We start from the raw sequence: 21,522 nt of genomic DNA, 5'->3' as shown, positions 1-21,522 counted from the left end.
AATCAAAAATGCAAACGTTAGAGAGCGCTAGATTTTTGAAAGAAATCTACCCAAAATTAAACATCAACATACTGGTTTCATGATGTCAAATCGACTGATCGAAGAATCGAACCGGGAGAGAGAAAAGCCAAAGCGTGACAAGATCAAGGTTTATATAATGTTAACATATTACATATAACATATAACATCTCCACTTTGCTCCGGTGGGGGTAATTCCACATTTACACCTCTCTTGGATCCGCCACTGCCCATATCAGTCGCATAGAAGCGGTTCAAAAAAAGTTTTTACAGTTTTTTATTTTTTTATTACAGAACAATTGAAGAATAAAGAGATATACCATACTCATCGTTAATGTCATGTACATGAATTGCAAAAGTGAACCCGCCGATACCTCCGCCAACGCGACGTTCCAATGCGAAGCTGGTTTTTAAATTAAACACAAGTAAATGTTATAATTCCAAGTAAATATTTACTTGTGTTATATTTATAATCATTCATCGTTTCTATTACGTCTGTTCTGTGCAGACGGAAATTTTTTGATTGTATATTATTGTATACATGTTTGTTGTGCGATCGACCAGCCTTCATACGATGTTGATTGGTATTCGGGTTGTGGTCTTCAAAAACATACAATGTTATTATATCAACGTCCAAGTTTTCGACAAGTTTTATTGCCTTCTTCAGGGGATCTACGGAGACATAGGGACATAATCATTTAGATGGTTATAAATTGTATAAATAGTTATAAAATATTAGTTTTTTTTTACTTACAGATACAAAGTCAAAACTTAAACACATTGCACATTACACGATATGTATATAGACAAACTATATACATATATAATAAATAAATAAAAACCTCTTCTTAACAGCCTCTTACATATATAGGCATTTTTTAAACCAGTAACAATCACTTAACAATTAATATTCTTTTGGTACATAATTATCACAGGCGTTTGACTAGAAAATTGTGTTGATCACGTTATCAGGTTCCCCACACGATCACCTACTGATAACAATCATTTCCCACAATTTTTAAAAACAAGATCTTAATTTCTAATACATTGGTAATTCTATGTTATCACAGCCTGATTATAATATATAAATAAATAAATAAATATGTACGCAAGTATTGTTACGATCTTTTGAGAGAGACCTTATCTTTTTCTAGAATCCCACTGTATATCACACTTAAATTATTCAAATCTGTTTAGCCATGTTATCCTGATGAATAGATATCATTTCCCTCAAAAGTCTACGACCTGTATTTTGTTCTGAAGCCACAATTTTGACTCCATCGAAGTCAAAATTATGTTTCGTAGCGTGTGTATATTTGGATAGGGCTGTTCCCGGCCTTTCTTCATCACTGCAATCATACTTATGTTGCCGCACACGTTCGGATAAATATTGTTTCGTTTGGCCGTAATACACAGTGGGACATTGTGCACATTTGATGCGATACACTACATTAGAATTTTGTAGTAGAGGTTCTTTACTTTTAAGTTTTGTGTAAAAATTCTTACCCACTTTATTGCTAAATTTGTAAACAAATTTTACATTATCTATTTTTTCTTTCAACAGTTTTTTTAACTTACTTGATGTTCCAGCTTAATGTAACTGGTTGATAAAATTTCCGCTCGACAGCTATATTCTCATCCCTTGTTGCTCTTGTCCTGTTTTCCATTAATCTATTTATTAATGATCTTGGATAACCATTGTCTATTAACATAGAGCGCACTTTTTCCTTGTTCTCACTATGGAACCGATCATCACTCAATTTCAGAGCCCTATCAATGAGGTTAAAAACTACGTTAGCTTTCATTTGAAAAGAATGGATGGATGAGAAGGATCCTGTCCGAGCTGGTTGGTTTCCAATACGAGTTAGTTATTAATTTAACTTATCTCTAATGACAAGTACGTCAAGAAAAGGAAGTTTCCCATCCACCTCAGTTTCTTGCTTAAATTGTAGTAACGGATGGAAAGAATTAAACGCCTTCAAAATGTCCACCAGCTCACTCATTTTGGCGGCCATCACCTATATCACTTCAATACTAAGATTAAAAAGAACATAAAGGGAGAAAAAAATTCTTAGTCTAATAAGTCCAAAATTGACGAATTGAATGTCTTTGATATAACAAATCTGAAGATACAACTGCAATAAATGCTGGGCGAAGTTTTAACTCCCTGGCTGCATGTTAGTACCCAGAAACACCCATTCATAAAAAGGTGTAGACGAAATAGTCCTTTCTCTTTGCATATAGGCGAGACGCGCGCCTTTGTTACATGATGAAGATGAGCTGTAGAACAGACACCGTAGAAAATCGTCGCTTCGCTGTAGTAGTCACCAATTCTTAAAAGCTTAATTAATCCAAACTGTGATATCCAAAATATGTACCTGAAAAAAGAAAAAGTAAGAAAACAGGCATGTACTTAGACGAATGTAAACCGAGGTAACATATACGATCACGTTGTTTTAAAATTATATATTATGTTGTATTTTACTGTTTTTAATTAATTCTATATTTTGTCTTATGTGGATGCCGAGGTTCACCAAATTTAAATAATTTATTATAAAATTATGCAGTTTTTTTCAAGACATATGTTTAACACCCATCGATTTAGAGTAAGATAATATAATTGTTTCTAAATTGTACAATATTTCTAACTGCTATGTTTTCCCATAATAAACAATCCTTGATGATGATAATATAATCGTCAAAAGCTCGGCAAAACATAAAGAATTTTCGTACCGTTGTGACCTCACCGAAGATCCTTTTTCCACGTAGTTTAGCAGCAGGTCGATCCATCATCTCATCCTTAAAAGAAAAAGAAAAAATCTATCTTTAATGTTTCTCAGTATTATTATTATATCTGCGACAAAGCACATATGTTACTTAGAACTCTATCGTAGAAATCTCTTGAATCAATATTCCAGAGCGGCTTCTAATGGATAGTTTCTCTGTAACGCTTGTAATTTCACAATCCCATCTGATGGTTATTTATAAATTCATTTTATGTTTACTGGTCTAATTGACCATATTACTTATTTCCATCAATTATTCTTTTTATGTATGGAACGAAAAAGCCAGTGTCACGAGCGGGATTCGAACCCACGACCCCCGCCCCAAAACGCCGCCACACCAACCCCTCGAGCCATCCATTATCGGACAAGATGTCTAGAGTGGTTCGAGTGGAGGCGTGTTGGGTCGGGGGTCGTGGGTTCGAATCCCGCTCGTGATAATGGCATTTTCGTCTCATCGAAAAACCTTACATGAAAGTATAATTGATTGGAAGTTGTATATAATATATATACAGCTGAAGATGTACATAAAGTAAAAAATCCATTACATTTCGCGGCCCGATTGGCCAAATAAATTCTTTCAATGAATTTATCTTTACGTAAGGTGTTGATTGAAATAAAAAATTTATTAACTAACTTATGATATCTTTTATATCATATATATGTAATATTATATTAATATATGTGTAACTTATTATATCCTTAATCTCATTAATTAAGAGCTTTCTTTTAATTTTTTTAAAACAAATCGATTAATATATAAAAAGTTAAAACATAGTTTAAATAAAAACATAAATTTCTTTATTACTTTTATGAAAGGTCTTGTTTGAGATGCAAAAGCCAGTGTCACGACAGGGATTCGAACCCACGACCTTCGGCTAATTACGCCGCTGCTTTACCACTTGAGCTATCGTGACTTCGAGTGGCTCGGACACCAACTTTCCATCTCAACCTACCTTTCGAATTTTCCCTCCTTTTTGCGGTGGGTTCGTGAAACTAGCTTTTTTATTTCAACTAATATCTTCCGTAATGATTAATTAATTATAAAAAAATGTTAAGAAATTGTGATTAGTTCGTTCACCACCAAACCTCATATAATATGACTTAAAAAATTAACACATTCTTACCCATTCTATTTTCCCATTCTATAAGAACCACCATGTTGAGACTTTTTCTTGAAATCACTTTTCCCTGAACCCTTTTAGAATGAGACACATGCCAACGTTTGCCAATTGTGATGTAAAAAAAGTGATTTTAAAAACGTAATTTTTACAATATACACGCATTATTTTGTTATTCAAGAACGAACTATCACCTCCCTGTTGAACACGGAACATACGGAATTTTTTGATTTTTCTATAAAATGATGTTTTTGGGCCATCTCAAAGCAACGTATTATCAAGTCAATGCTTCCTATGAGGTAGATGGAAATAATTTCTGCAATGACGTCGTATATAGCGAGTAAGTCCTTTAAATTGGCCCCGCTTGTCAGTACTTGGTTAACGTCCTTACGATAGTTTAGTTATTTCACTAATTTAAAGAAAATTAGTTTAAACTTGCATAAATATGAGGACTTCAACTAGAATCTAGATGCAGGGAGATGTTTCTTTTTTTAAATATATTTCAAAAAATTATAATATTTACCAAACACAGTCAATTTAATGAATTAAATAAAAAAAATTTGAATCTCAAATAAAAACGTGTTTATAAAGTGCATAAATAAGTGTAAAAAGAAGAAAGAGATGGATAAGATTAAGGTTAAGGTTAAAAGGAGTATATTAAAGAGAAACCTTTTTACGACTTTACGTGCCGTGAACGTTTATTAGTCTATTGTGTAATATTCATTATTTTTCAAAATTCTTTGTTTTTTTTAAATCAAATTCTTAAACTTTGTTAAGGGATTCTATGTGAATCGTTCAGGTCTTAGCTTTCTCTCTTCCTGGAGTCGGATGGTCAGCGTGCATTCCTTCCTACGAACAGAGAACACATTCCGCGCTTATTCTTCTCTTATGAGTATTTCTTCTCTTTCTTATGAGTATATACATGTGCCTCTGGAGACTACAGTGACCAGTGGGCAGTACTACGATTCTAGTCCTGCAGTGTTCTAGATTTGGTAGTTCTGCCAATATTTTCTGCGATGGTACTTTAATGAGCATTTCTCGAGTACAATCTAACCAAACGCATTTTGTGGTTGTTGTACTATATTCGGGAATTTCGTGCTACAGATGTATCCGTGTATCTTGCTTCAACTTTCCGTGGCTAAATTATCGTCCTCTTTGTGCTTTGTGCCAGGACAACGTTAATTTTGTTATTTTCCTAAAATCTAAGAGGGCCGTAATGCAACCGGCTCTGGAATTTGGTATCTTTTTTGGAAATACTTAGCCTTTTGGTCCAGTTAACAGTGTTTATTAGCCACTCCTTCCGCCTGAAATACTTTGGCATATTTCCTTAGGCTTATATGGATTCTAGCCTTTGGATTATTTATATATTGCTGATACCAGCTCCTGACCGTTATCTGGTCTTATAGGCTGTATGCAGTACACAATCGGAATCAACTGGAATAACTTTCTCCCAGCATACTTTTTCAGGTTTGAAATTTTTCCGAAATCTTGCTTATGTGAATTTACTCGCATAGCTTTATTTGCTCGCTTTTATGTATAAGCTATTTGGGCTTGTTTCCGCATTATCCTGAAGAGAGAGAGAGAGAGAGAGAGAGAGAGAGAGAGAGAGAGAGAGAGAGAGAAAGAGAGAGAGAGAGAGAGAAAGAGAGCAGTCATAATAAAAATAATATAATTATATAATTTAATTGTGAAAATAAGTCGTTAAACTTAGAGTATATAGTGGAGGAAGGATACTAAAATGACTGCTCATTCTTTTATAAAACCCGACGAAGAAGATTTTTTTTTCGATTTTGTTGAGTATTTTTTTAATATTTTTTTTTACATTGGATAACAGGGACTGGAGGAGTTCCCTCCTGAGCCCTGCAGCTGAGCTGTACAGCTCATTGTACTTTATTCCTGGCTCTACTATTTTTTGGGGGGGGGGCTCCAACACAAAAGCCGCCGTTGTGCCGGTGTTCTTCCGTCGAAGGAACTCATTTTTGAAGGGGGTTGGGACCAAATTCAGGGTCGCTGAGATCTGATCCCGCCGCCCCTTCCATTGATGAGTGCCGTGTCAATTTCTTTCAATTGCGGCCACCCGTCCCCTTAGGCGTCAGAAAAAGTCCAGAGGCGACGGTGGGATCGAACCCACGACCGCGGGATCTACTAGCCGAGAGTCTGACGCCTTAACCACTCGGTTGCCGCGACCCCCCTTTCCACCTGATAAAAAAAGTTAAAATAAAATTTAGACACAATCAAAGTATTTTAACTCACTCAAAGTGTTTGTTTTCTGTGTAGATATGTCATTATTAAGTGTCGTATCACATATGACACATCTACACTGAAAACAAACACTTTGAGTGAGTACAAATATTTTGATTGATTCTAAAATCTCAAGCATTGTGTAATTTTTTTTCACATCCTACATGTATTTCTAAAATTTAAACAAGGTTTTTAATTCCCAGGCCCTGAAGATGATCTCAGTAAAGATCGAAATTTTCGCACAATATAGAAAATGTTTTCTAAAACTTGCGTCAGATTAGACCGCATCTCATGATTTCCAAATAATAATAAAACAGAATAATTTTATGTTATTCTTAAGACAATATTTGTATGAAAATTACTTAAAAATCTCTCAATATGTAGCACTTATTTAAAATAATTCATGTTTATTGAGACACAAAGTGTCTTAACGACTTGACTCAGCAAAGTAAATTCCAAGAATTACAGAATATTTCAATCAAATAAATAAGACATCCCTATCGATCAGAGTCGGATCATGTCGGCCGTATTGCCCGATGGGTTGAAAAGGAAAACATGCTGATTCAGCAGAACTGGCCGCTGCTGACCGGACGAGCGATGATCTGATCGCAGCAGATACCGGCAAAACACGGCTTAACAAGGGTGAATCCGGTCCACTGCCCTCTATCAACGTTTTGTTTTAGAATTAATTGGATCGAAAAAAGTTTGAATAAGGTGTCCGATTTTAATCGGGTAAAAGAAATATAATAATATCTCTACGAATGTTTTAATGAATATGAAATCCAATAAATAAGCTTATTAGTAAAACATTACTTGATGAGAGACAACCGGGCGGAATTGTCAGTTATTATTTAATAACGAAGTATATATTTACGTATGGTCGTTATGAAATACATTGAAGTACTTTACCCACATATTATCAATATATCGTATTAACTAGTATTGAACTCATAAGACCTGTCAAACAAAACAATCGAATAAGCGCTTTCTGCAAAAATCACTTCGATCTTGGTATCAGACCCCAAAGTCTAAAATATTGCCAAGGCGTGTGAGAAAAGCAAATTTATACTAGCATTTTATATTAACATTTCGGCAGGCATTCTTCTTGGAGAAAAAGCATAATTTATTATAAGAAGCGTTTCCTTTTAACAAATAATCCTACTTATGTGGTTCAGCTGTTATCTTAGATAGCTCAATTGTTGTTGATGGATGAGAAAAAAAAGCTTTATATTTCGGTCGTTTACAATCATCCAATCTTTTCTGTCAATCATTGTAATAATTCATCTAACAACTTTCATTATTTCTCTATCAATTATAATTAAAATTATTTGAAGATCGTGAGATGCGGTCAGGTGTGACGTAGGTTTTTAGAAAAACATTTGCCAAGGATTCGATTTTATTGAGATCATCATCAGCGCCTGGGATTTATAAACATTGTTTAAATTTTACATATACATGTAGGATGTAAAAAAAATTAAATTTATACAATGCTAGAAATTTTAGATTCAATCGAAGTATTTGTACTCACTCGAAATGTTGGTTTTCTACGTAATTCTGCCATTCTTGCGTGTCGTGTTTAGAGTGCCAGTGAGATATTGATGTTTTGTGTTTATATACGTTGGATTTTGAAGGGGTGGGGAAAGAAGATGGGACAGAAAACATTTTCATATCAAGAGTCTGTTTCTTTGAGGTAAATGAGCCCTCAATGGGAAAAAAAGGGTAATGGTTCAGCCAGATTATCCTTTCAGGATATAGAAGGGGATAATTATGAGATGGAAAGCCAAATAGTTGAAGAATTAGATTATGTAGAAATGTTTGATGTGTGGAATGTGATGATGACATATGTCATTGATATTGAATTTGATTTATGATATTGGCTCCGACTGAGTTTACATGTCCCTGTTCTGTAATTGATGCTGCGTTTATCCCTGTTGATCGAAATCATTTTTAAAAAGTTACGTTTGTGTTTGTTTTATTCTGTGTGTAATTTTTTTGGATTGTTGAAGTCGTAGCTGTGTTGTTGGACAAAATGGTGGGTAGCCAGTGCTGTAGGATTTTGTTTGGGTTTTTATAATCATGCTGCTTTATGACCTACGTTACACTAGGCCGCATCTCACGATCTCCAAACAATCATTAACTAACGGTCGCGCATATAATTAATTTTTTTTTTTCGTTTTTGTTGCCCTTCTTTTTTTCATTGTTACGGATTGTTTCATATTTTCTTGTTTTTACATAGTACGTTTGAGATCGGGGTTGCGGTCATCAAAAACAAGTAAATTTTGTAACTTACGTCAAGCTTTCAACCTTTATTGAGGTCTTCATCAGCTTTACAAGTAATTACAACTACTTTTTCATCTCAACTAAAACCTTAATTAATAGTAATTACAACGTTTATGTCAATAATAACTGAAAATTATTTCACGTAAACCGTACAGATAAAATACGAAGAAATTATACATTGAATTTAAAGTAATGAAACTATACAAATCTTTCTTAAACGTTCATGTTTATATATACAAAACTAATCTTTTAACTACTCACATTAGTGAATACAGACACAATTCGTTGGCTAACTCACATTTTTACAATATTATAACATTTCATTAAATATGGCACTTCGTTCCTTTTATGAAGCTATTATCAATAGTATTAATATTCAAAATTTCAAAACCTACAAAGAAGGGAAAAATTTTATAATTTCAAAAATGAAGTTTTTCGGAGGATCTACGGAAGAGGTCAACACAGAGAAAAACTTTTGAGCTCAAAACACCATGTCTTTTTATTTTCCCATCAAGGTTTAAATATGATATTTCAATTTTTGCGCAATTTGTTTTTCATGTTTTTAATTGTTATTTTTTATAGGACAATAAAACAGGCCCTGAAGATGACAGTATAAAAACTGTCGAAAGCTCGGCGAAAACCGAAAGAAAGTTTTTCTCTGTGTTGACCTCTTCCGTAGATCCTCCGAAAAAACTTCATGTTTCCAGCAGGTCGATAACCCAGCTCATCGTTTCCATTTCAAAAATTTTAAATTGTAGTTAAAATATTTTAAGCCAAGATTTAATTTGGTTGTTTTTTCATGCTACAAGTTTATTCTGTATTAAGTTTGTTTATTTGTTTGTTTTTCATTTTGCAAAAGACATAATCTGTTTATTTCTCTGATGATCTCCTAAACCTCCTGCTGTCTAGTACAAGCTTTGCTTTTTGCCTGCAGCCAGTGATGTACCAAAATTATATATTTTGTTATAAATTTATATGTAATGTGCATACCTGCAAATAAAGATTTATTATTATTATTAAATAATAAGTACCACAATAATTTTCAGATGACAATGGATAACTTACTCATCACAATATTAAAAGTTTTATATATATATATAAACTCCTGCTCAAAATTAACGCACCACCTTAATTTTTAAACAGAAATTCTTTTTAGAGAAATCCAGCTAAATCTCTTCATGTTTATTCTCTTTTTTATGCTTCACAATCCCACAAAAGTAAACAAGAATTGTTTACAATCGTGTTAATCCGCTTTGAAATGGATTTGGTAAGATACACAAGAGTTTCCTCCTGGTTTATTCCTCAGTTTCACTGCATCTGCTTAACAGACACCATTTCTTTTGGAAGTTTAAACTTTAATTTAGAACTTNTTTTATGGAATATTTTTTAATAAAGTTTACCGTCCTTTTCTGCTTTTCATTTTCATTTGTAATGTTTTATTATTAATAACCTACAATACTAAAAATAAAAATAACGTTCAAAAAACACCTGAGAAAAACATATGGTGAAATATTGAAGTGGTGCGTTAATTTTGAGCAGGAGTTTATATATATATATATATTTGTATATACCCCTTGGCACAGCACAGAAATGTTTGTTCTGACAACAGTAGGTCCGGAACAGCTTTGTCAAGGCATCAGCATGAAATAAACTTTGATGATGTGGTTGTGGTTGACGGGGACAAAAATCATGGGCAGAAGATTATTAAAAGAAATGCTACACATTAAATCTGATGTCAATTCATTAAATTTGAAAAGTGAAGAGACTTTGAGAAGAGAATAATCGCTACTGTTGCCTAATTTACCCCTTTCTGTCTGTGTCATTCTGTATCTATAACCACATTTGATCACCTCCCATTTGGTTGCATACATGTATATACGTATATATAATGGATAGAGAGGGATAAAAACGATTAATGGGATATATATATTATCTATACATATAAAGAGGACCCAGGAATTGTAAAATAAAGAAAGATGTACCTCTCCCATCTCCCCCCCCCCAATGTGAATAACAAGAGATACCTATATAGTTATAGAATAATGAAGCCCCAGGTTGTACTAGTGTAGCATAAATTGTTAGATATCATCTAATGAAGGTTAATATGGGTACCCGAATTCCGGAGGAGTTTATATATACACTGTTGTTTTTAACCGCTATTATTATATTCTACTTTTAATATTTTTACGAGTAAGTAATCAATTGTTATCTTAGAATTACTGTGCTACATACTACTTGTTAATTACTTGTTAAGTAGTTGTAACGTTGTTATTACTTGTAGACCCCTCATAAAGACCTCAATAAAGGTTGAAAGCTTGGCATAAGTTACAAAACTTACTTGTTTTTGATGACCGCATCCCTGATCGCGAACTTACTATACTATCACATGAGGGTCGATTCATCCTTCCTTCGTTAAATATTTGTTTTTAGAGTTTTTTCTTCAAGTTATAAGAATTTTTTCAAATACAGCGTCGAGGTATCCTGTGTCATTCAACAAAAACCTACAAAAATATTTACCATTAAACAGTAATATAATTTAGCCACAAATTGGGACATAAATGTAATGAATAAAAATCTCAATAACTAATAAAAATTTAAAAAAAAATGTAACCCAGGTCTGTTGTTGGGTAATAGTCCAAATTATGACGGCTCTCCTTCTCTCTCTTTCTCTCTCTCTCTCTCTCTCTCTCTCTCTCTCTCTCTCTCTTCAGGATAATGCAGAAACAAGCCCAAATAGCTTATACATAAAAACGAGCAAATAAAGCTATGAGAGTATATTCACATAAGCAAGATTTTGGAAAAATTTCAAACCTGTGATGAAAAGGTATCCCAGTTGATTCCGATTGTGTACAGCATACAGTCTATAAGACCAGATAACGGTCAGGAGCTAGTTTCAGCAATATATAAATAATCCAAAGGCTAGAATCCATATAAGCCTAAGAAAATATGCCAAAGTATTTCAGGCGGAAGGAGTGGCTAATAAACACTGTTAACTGGACCAAAAGGCTGAGTATTTACAAAAAAGATACCAAATTCCAGAGCCGGTTGCATTACGGCCAGGTTAGATTTTAGGAAAATAACAAAATTAACGTTGTCCTGGCACAAAGCACAAAGAGGACGATAATTTGGCCACTGAAAGTTGAAGCATGATTCACGGATACATCTGTAGGACGAAATTTCCGAATAAAGTACAACAACCACAAAATGGGTTTGTTTCGGGGGCTCAAATTCACACTGTGTAATGTTAAAAATTAGTGTATAGATTATTGGCCGTTAATCGATAGTTATTCAGATATCGTGAGATGCGGTCGGGTGTGATGTAGGTTTCAGAAAAATATGGCACTCTCAACACGACACGCTAGGATGGCACAATTACACAGAAGACAAACACTTTGAGCCCTGAAGATGATCTCAATAAAAATCGAAACGTTGGCAAGATAATGAAAATGTTTTTCTGAAACCTACATCACACCCGACCGCATCTCACGATATCTGAATAGTTAAACATTTGGTTCTTCAACTGTGAGATATCTCCATGTTGTGTGCGAAGAAATAATTTGAGGATGGTTGATCGAGTCAATTTTCTCTTTGGAAAAAAAGTTTCTACTAGAGAAGGTTTAGGCACTATCCAGATTACTCATCATCAAGCTCTTTGGACTCCCTCTTTCAAATTTGATAAAACTCGTAATAAATTATTTTAATGAGTAGATTGTCCCTTTTATTCTAACGTATTTGTCTTGAGTTAGAATTGTATAATTATACAAGAAAAACAATTTTCAAGAAAGACATTTTAAACAATAAATTGTTAAACAATTATTTTAACTAGCATAATTGCTTCCTCTGTTCTCGTAAAAAATTATATTTGTTAAAACATGGTTTAATCGATTTGGTGTAAAAATGTGGTAAAATGTGTTGAATTAATGAGTGTCTGGATGTTTGCTTCCATTGAATTATGCTACATTTTTTGCCAAAATTTCCAGCATTTTTTTTCGGCCGACTACTGCTTCGGTCATTGCCGGCACCACGCGTACATCTTTCTCACATTTTGAAAAATCTACATTTTCTACTGTTAACTTCATTCTGATTACCTACTCATTTGACCTTACTGTTTTTGTTGCATTTCTCTTTGTATCCCTCCACATGTGGTAAATTGAATTATTTGACCATTTACATACACACACATTCACAATACACATTTATACTAATAAACCTAGTTTCCTAATATTACAACTAAAGTGGAGGTCGGTAAGATGGTTTTAATACTGCCGACCTCCTTCCATTCTCGCGAATAAATACATTCAAACGGACAAATTCCACTCATCCATAAAACTAATCCTAAGGTTTTTTTGACGGGCCTGTGGAGTAGTCGATATTCTTCGACAGCCACGTCCATTCACACATAACCACTCACGCTAATAAATACGATCATAGTAGAAAGGACATCTCGGTAGTATTACTACAACCAAGTCGCCGTCGATCCATCCCACAATCTTACTACAAATGTATTATCACTAACCTAAATCGGTGGGCCTGTGAGTTGCTCGATATTCAGTCACAGCTGCACCCATTCATGCTAAACCACGCTAATAAATACGTTCGTACAATAAAATGGGGGGTGAACCACATGTTGGGGTTATAGGCAGCTGCAATTGATTTTAAATAGATCATAAGTCGATCTTTATGGTAGCTGTTATGCCTTAGAATTTTTGAGATATCGGAAGGTAGGTCGCTCTATGTGTCGTGCCAGTTGTTCGCATTCTTCTAGGATGTGCTTTACTGTCACAATTGCACCACACAGAGGACATACCCTGGGTCTCTTTCTAATTAAGAGGCGGCCATGCGTCAGCCTCGTGTGGTCTATCCTCAATCGTGTAAGAATAATCCTGTCTCTCTTTTCCATTTTTTCTGGGACCCAGAGTTTTGTTTTTTACTTTTTTGTACAACATTTACGTGGTTATGTTTTGAATGTTACTAAAGAAAAATACGTTTTCTTTAAAAAAAGAAAAAATATTATGTAAAATAACTTTTTTTTTATATACTGTATACACATGAAACTACATTTAACGTCTCACCCAGGTTTTTATATATTTGAAAAAAAGAAATGCCGAGAAAACCCGAAAATGCGTAAATAAACGGTGAGAATGGAGAAAGAAAGCTGGTAAATATTGTTTAAGGAGATCTCTCGTGGGGCAGCCCAGGCCGACACTTCCTACGTTTGTCGCTCGTAAAGAGCGGTTGAAAGTGACAAATATACGAACGTTCGTCAGGGGCACGCACGGACACATACGCGCACACTTAACAAGGCAAACAGAGCCATAAAGGCCCCTCAACACTGAATTATATTCCACAGCTCTGGTGCCTCACCGGCTATCATTCATAAAGTTCCAAGTGGTTCAAACATTCAGTTCAGAACCAGCTGTCGCCTCTCCTCTTCCCCCCTATAAGAAATTCCGATCATTGTATTATATTAAAACAATCCTTTCTTACTCGTTAATCATAATCGTATACATTCGGCCGCCGCGGTAGAACTCGAAACTTTTACGTTCCATAGTCAACAATGAAGAATTAAACTTGAAAAGTTCACCCCCTCATCGACCTATTCTTTATCGAGCATATTATGTCCACGCGAGTACACATACATTTCACTTTGCTCTTCAGAACAAAATTATAATAAATTAACTATTTTTCGTGGTCCACTTGACCAATTAATATCATTCAATTAATTAAGGTTTTAAGTTGAGATAAAATAGTCAGTGTCAATGTTGGTTTTATTTGCCCTCCTTTTTGCCATTTTTCAAATTAATCTATTTGATTCTCGGCGACAAGTGACAACAAAATACACACACAAAAAAAGGTGCGGTTGAGTTGGGAAGTTAGTGCCCGAGGGGATTGAATTCACGATAGCTCAAGTGGTAGAGTAGCGGCGTATCAAGCCGAAGGTCGTGGGTTCGAATCCCGCTCATGACACTGACTTTTTTATCTCAAAACCTTAATTAATTGAATGAGTAATGAATGTTCATTATTTTTTTTTAATTACAATTAGATATTTGAGGTAGACATTGATTTGATATAACAAATAAAATACTCATTTTCTTATGTTCTCTCATATCAAATAACATTTTTAAATAAATTTTCATATTGTACCCTTTTTGCGGTATGAACAGGGTGGAAATTCTAATGGGAAAATTGATTTTATTCTATACGGCTATTTTATTGCATTAATGATGTTTAGTTCTTATTGATGATGGCCGAGATTCATCACCTCGCAATCTCAAAATAATAATACAGAATAAAAATTTAAAAACTCAATGAGTTGAGTAATTAATAAGTGTGAACGAAGACATCACAAATTAAGTGAGTGAAGAGGATTATCGAGGCTTTGAGGCAGTGTGAATGTATTTATTTCCTCGAATGGGTGGTGCGCCGGATGAATACTAAGAGCTAAAGCCGAACACAGATTTTTAACAGTCTACATCAGCTGGCAAAATAAACTCACTTTTTGATCTCCTAATTGTTACCTGATTTCATTTTCTTCAGTTTTAAATTTTAAATTAAAATGACGTTTAAACTTCAGTTATATCAGTGAGTAAAGTAAGGATTTAAATATAATTTATTATAAAAATATTTAAAGTTCTCGATTTATGTAATGTCAAAGGATTTTATTTAATTTGTTAATGTAATTATTTGTTCAAAAAATCGGCTCTGAAGATGGCAATAAAATTTACCGAAAGCTTGTTGGAACCTTGAATATCTAATTTTTATTGATATGCACTTTATGAAGGTAACCCAAGTATAGCGAGATAATTTTTTTGATCACGTTTAGGGCTTGCTGTTCCAATTTCCCCAAGGTATAGTCAGTATCTTACGAATCCAAAGCACGACCGGTAGATGGTTCTCAGAAAACCTGAACGAAGGATTGGCCATACGCGGTTGACACACGGGCACCTGGTGCCGAAGCCCGCGCAGGTGTTCCTTGTGCAGAGAAAAGTTACTCGATTTACCACATACCAGAGTCGTGTCATGCCTTGGCTCCATAAAGAGAGCGTGTAGGCATGCCGCCTGATTTAAGAATATTCTCGGACACGGTAGCAAGTTTCAGGGTCCTTGTTTCGCTTTTTAGGGGAATTGGGAATTTTTTATTGTATATAGCCTTCAAATTATGTGTTTTATATGAGTAAGTGTATTTATTAGAGTGAATGGGGAAGAGCTGCGACTTGCGTCAATGGCGGAATATTTATAAAAATTACAATTAATTAAGGTTTTTAGTTGAGATGAAAAAAAGTTAATGGCACGAGAGGGATTCGAACCCACGATCTTCGGCTAGATACGCCGCTGCTCTACCACCTGAGCTATCGTGACCTCGATCCACTCGGACATCACTCCCCATCTCAACCCCACCTTATGAGTTTTCCCTCCTTTTATAAAAGTACCACATCTACCACAATTAGATTAGTTTCTTATTGTATGCAGGTTGATGGATGAATATTGAGTACTCCATCTGCTAAATAGTATGAATGCAATGTATACAGGTATGAATGTATTTATTTGTGTGAATGCGGATTGAATGTGCGTCGTCATATTGTGCACGATATCTAGTGGTCTGTGCATGTAATTTATCTCCAATGACCATTAAAAATACTGAATACTATTGAGTAGGTTTTTTAGCTAGTCAGACTATCAGGTTTTATATTATTTCTGTTTATTAGGGATATTTGATTAAAAAAATTTCGAGCTGTGCTGGCCAGAAAGCAATACGATGAAAAATAAAGAGCGTCGTTTGCCGCTCTAATTGGTTTTATTATAATTTGCAGCAGAAACAGAAAACGAAATTAAATGAGAGGAATTTAATAACGCGAGGAAGACAAGAAAAGAAAATCAGTGAAAGAAGAGAAGGTTAAAAATGACAAATGTAATTCGCGGGCTTAAAACTATAAAAAATATTAATTATTAAAATAGGAAATCAGTCTAAATATCTAAGCAAAAATAATCTAGCGAGGGATAATTTATAACATTTATATCGCATTTATCATTTTCAAATATAGAAATTTTTTGATTGGTTCATCTGAAATATTAATAACAAATTTTTCTGTGTTATAAACTAACAAGAGGGACATATTTTTGAACTGTTTTTGATCCTTTGATCAAAAACTCATAAATGGTCAATAACCTTCAAACCAATGAAGCACATGAGGGGTAATATTGGTATCAGAATAAATAACTTCCCTTTTCTAAGATATGAATTTTTTATTTTATCTGTATCATTATATACTCATATAATTTTCTACATAAATTTACAAAAAATAAGAAAAAATTTCAATAAAATAGGTAATTTAAATTGGGTAGTGATCACTTACATAGTTAAAAAACCATGAGTAACATGTTCACAGAATATTGCCTTCTGAACTGGTTGCTCTCCTAACTGCTATCTAAATGTTAAGCCCTTCTTGTTACTCCTTTTAAATAGCATTACATCCTCCTAAGATAAAGAGGGACAATTTCGTCTTAAACGAAAATTAGGGGCAAGTTTTAAATTTACCTCCGTGAAAAGTTTGATGTGAACATCTGAGAAAGGCCCTACCCCCATCTGTGGAAAGATTCATGACGGAATTACATTTCCCCCGACTCTCGAGCCGCTTTATGTTTACTTTTCAGAAATTAATTATCCCAAAGTTGTGGGATATACCGCCTCAGAGGGAAAAATGCAACCACCAGATAAACTTGCCGGGCTAACTTGTTTGAAAGCCAAGTATGATGCTCACTTACTTGAAGCATTAATGACTTTAGTTTTTATAGTTAATAATTTCTACGTTTTAATGGAAACAAGCAACGACTGACATAAACTACTGCATAAGAATGAAGTATTCTTCCGAGAATAGAGTCCGAAGAGCAATGTCACACAATTTATTTATTTTTTAAATCTGGCTATTGACATAAACATATAATCAAATGAATTGACATAATACAAATTATAGAAAATAGAAACACTAGTAATAAGAACAAATAAGAATTTAAAAAAAATAGTAATAGTGAAGAATACTCTGGCCTGTTAGTTTATATTCACAAACTGTAAAGTTGAAAAAAAAGAATGAAACAACCTTTCATATGTAGTAAAAATATTATTATAAATTCATATTAATTAATTTGTATTTAAGGTATTGTTTCAGATAGAAAAGTCAGTGTCACAAGCGGGAGTCGAACCCACGACTTTCGCCAAAATACGACGCTGCTCTACCACTTGAGCTGTCGTGACTTCGACCCACTCGGACACTAACTTCCCATCTCAACCTCACCTCTTAAGCATAGAGCAGCGGCGTATCTAGCCGAAGGTCGTGGGTTCGAATCCCGCTCATGACACTGACTTTTCTATCTCAACCAATACCTTAAATCCAAATTATTATAAATGTTAATTGAACTAAGACATTTTTTTAGCAAACAATCTAAATTCTGTAGATGATAGGCATGCATGCAATGAGTGAAATATTTATGCCTTTCATAATTTATAACACTATTTAGTCTTAATCTAGTGAAGTCATATATTATCTTTTCTACAAATGATTATTACAATCCAATCAAAAAGTAACATGAATGAAAAAAATTAATATACCCAAAAACTAAGGATTACATTTTTATCATACATTACTTCTACGAAATGTTATACAGCCCAGTGTCATATTTTTTAAACAAATATAACCCGGAATTTTTCCAGCACGACTGTATAAAGCCGAGCTGAATAAAATCTAGGGACACGAACGTCATAAAAGATTTAAATCAGAACAGGTTTTACCCGGTGGAGAAAGGAAATTTGCAACAAGAGAACAACGGTCGATGTTGTCAAGGGTGGGACGACTATGCTTTTAGTGGTATTTGACAGGTTTAATGAAGATCTATGGCACGGGATGATCTCTGTCCTACACGTGCATCACTTAAAGCGACCCATTTCCCTCTTGAAAAAGTCTAACAACAAAGCAAAAAGCTCTAGAGTTATTCATTGCTGAAATCAGTTTAAACTCTGTCAAATACTTCTTAAAGTTGGAATCTTCCTATTCAATTATTATGCAACATTTTTGTAAAATAGTTGATTAAAAAATATTAAATTTTAACAAAAAATGTCAATAATTTCTGAATACAATTAAAGATTTAGGATAATTTGAAGTTAATTTGGAAGAATATTGTCAACTATGAAAATTATACATCTGTTTAGAGGATTAGGCATTTTCTTTTCAAAACAGAAACAGTAGTAAAATATTTACCTTTAAATCCTCGTATTTTGTAAGTTTTGATTCTAACGAGTTGGAAGGTTTGGGTGAGATTTAGATTTCAACGATATGAGTCAATTCAATTACAAATGAGTAATTTGAAATAAATTCACTTGCTTGTGCTTGTATAACAAAATTACTGTATGATAAAAATTTAATCCTTAGTTTTTTCGGCCTATTTATTTGTTTGCGTTATCTTTTCATATTGGTTTTTAATTTTGAGAATTATAGGCTCGAATATTCTTATAATACAGTAGCCTCAGTTAAATCGTAAGTTTAAATCTGCAACAAACAAAATAAACTTACGATTGTTTTTTGAGCTTATTAACTTTAATTCTAAGTTTAAATTAATTAAGGTTTTCAGTTGAGTTAAAAATGTCATGTCACCAGCGGGATTCGAACCCACGATCTTCGGCTAAATACGGCGCTGCTCGACCACTTGAGCTATTTTCTCAATTAATTAAGGTTTAAGTTGAAATAAAAAAAATGGCAAAAAGGAGGGAAAATTCAAAAGGTCGGGTTGCGATGAGAAGTTAGTGTCCGAATGGATCGAAGTCACGATAGCTCAAGTGGTAGAGCAGCGGCGTATCTAGCCGAAGATCGTGGGTTCGAATCCCGCTTGTGACACTGAATTTTATATCTGAACTAAAAACCTTACTTAATTGAAAGATATGAATTGGTCAAGAGGACCACGAAAACTAGTGAATTTAATTCTAACCTCTATCATATGCCTATAGGTCAGGAACCGGGACATCCTATTCTTGGTGGATTACCTACCTTAAAGAATATAACACGGAGGCTATATTTCAGACGGAGGCTTGCACACAGTGCAATAGAGAACAAAAGAGTGTTTACAAACAAAATAATATCCATCTAATCGGACAGTCAGTAAATACGACTTCGTCGGTAGTAAGTTAAGAGCCGTTTGGTGTAGCATCAAAGTCCCTGTCAGACAGCCACTACACCAAAATTACTCTTGTTTGGTTTCCAGGGCATACACGGCGGAGGGACACTTGAGCAACCACTATTAATTAACTTAAAGAAACCAGCAAATATTTACCTTGTTTGTAGCAAATAAACTAAAATTGAAAAAAAATAATATTAGTTTTTTACAGATAAGATTAATCATCCTTATTACAATTAATAATGTGTGGTGTTTAGTGACAATTAATTAATGATTATTTGGAGGTTTTGAGATGCGCTCTGGTGCGACATAGGTTCAGAAAAACATTTTCTTTATCGTGCCAACGTTTCGATCTTTATTGAAATGATCTTCAGGGCTTGGGATTTATGTACATTGTTTCAATTAAACAAATACATGTAGGATGTGAGAAGATGAATTTATAAAATGCTAGAAATTTGAGATACAACCAAAGCATTTGTACTCACTCAAAATGTTTGTTTTCTGTGCAGATGTGTCATTCTTGTGTGTCGTGTTGAGAGTGCCAGTGATATATTGATGTTTTATGTTTATGTACTTTGGATTGTGAAGGGGTGGAGAAGGAAGTAGGAATAAAAAACATTTTTACGCGAACAATTTGATCTAATTATCCCCGTCTATATAATCCTGAAAGGATAATCAGGTCGAACCATTCCCTATTTTTTCTTTTTGTAGGCTCTGTCGGCTCCTTTCTCCTCAAAGAAGCCGACTCCTCATATACAAATGTATTTCTATCCCAACTTCCATCCCCAACCCTTCTAAATCCAACGTATATAAACATAAAACATAATTATCTCACTGGCACTCTCAACTCGACACACAATAATGACACATCTACACTTCGAGTGAGTACAAATACTTTGATTGAGTCCAAAATTTCTAGCATTGCATAAATCCATTTTTTCTCATCCATCATCCATTTGTATAATTTAAACAATATTTATAAATCTCAGGCCATGAATATGATCTCCATAAAAATCTAAACGTTGGCACGATAAAGAAAATGTTTTCTGAACGGACGTCACATCAGACCGCATCTCACGATCAACAAATAATGAACAATTAATAATTTAATGATGGTAGTAACAATCAAAACCATTTATTTATTTTGATTGATTGATTGAAATATTTTTTATTTTAAAAAGAAAACACAAACCAATTTGATTTTGAATAGTACAAAAAGTAAAAAGGCATGGCTAATGCAGTCTACTAGAGTTTGCCTTTAGAAAACAAAAAACAAAAGACTATTCACCAAGAGAAAAAAATAAGAGTAACTATGTGTAAAATATTAAGCAATTATTAAGATAAAAGTAACAAATCACACAATTTACAATGAGCTATAATGACAATTATATAATAACGCAATATGTAATTACCCTAGCTAATAATAATTAGAAAGTAAAGCAAGTACCAATAGTATATAACTATAAAAAAATGCATTATACATTTAATCTACAAAAAACTGAATAATATACGAAGTATTGTCTAATACCGTCTGCAAGAGTTTGCCAATAAGAAAAAAGGAATATCCCATTGGTAAGTAATTATCAAATTAAAGAACCAATTCAGAAAACAATTATTTTTGCAGTGAGCAGCAATAATATTTATATAATACGGAAATGTGTGATTACTCTAAATAATAATAATTAAAATGTTAGGCAAAGTTTTTTTAAATTAAATTTTTTATTTTATTTATTTTATATCTGTTTACTCCAAAGTATGAGTACTCTATGAATGAATCTAAATAATTTAACTTATTATTACCGTAATAAATAATTTATTTCTTATTTATCAAGTAAAAATAACAATTTTAGGTTATTCTCCGTGCACTGTTTATAATAGTAACCTTTTGAGTCTTTCCGGCCAAAACAGGACTTATTTAA

General features: G+C 33.6%; 1 protein-coding gene across 1 annotated transcript in view; it reads left to right on the top strand.

The window, feature by feature from the left end:
• LOC106666554 (zwei Ig domain protein zig-8) overlaps positions 1-21,522 on the top strand; it is a 658,162-nt gene that overhangs the window by 277,821 nt on the left and 358,819 nt on the right. The gene's annotated exons all lie outside the window — the stretch shown is intronic.

The sequence above is a fragment of the Cimex lectularius genome, unplaced genomic scaffold (assembly GCF_000648675.2).
Source record: "Cimex lectularius strain Harlan isolate CLEC.00 unplaced genomic scaffold, Clec_2.1 scaffold196, whole genome shotgun sequence".
NCBI classification, from domain to species: domain Eukaryota; kingdom Metazoa; phylum Arthropoda; class Insecta; order Hemiptera; family Cimicidae; genus Cimex; species Cimex lectularius.
Note: the sequence above shows the minus strand (reverse complement) of the source record. Positions and strands in the feature narration are given on the sequence as shown.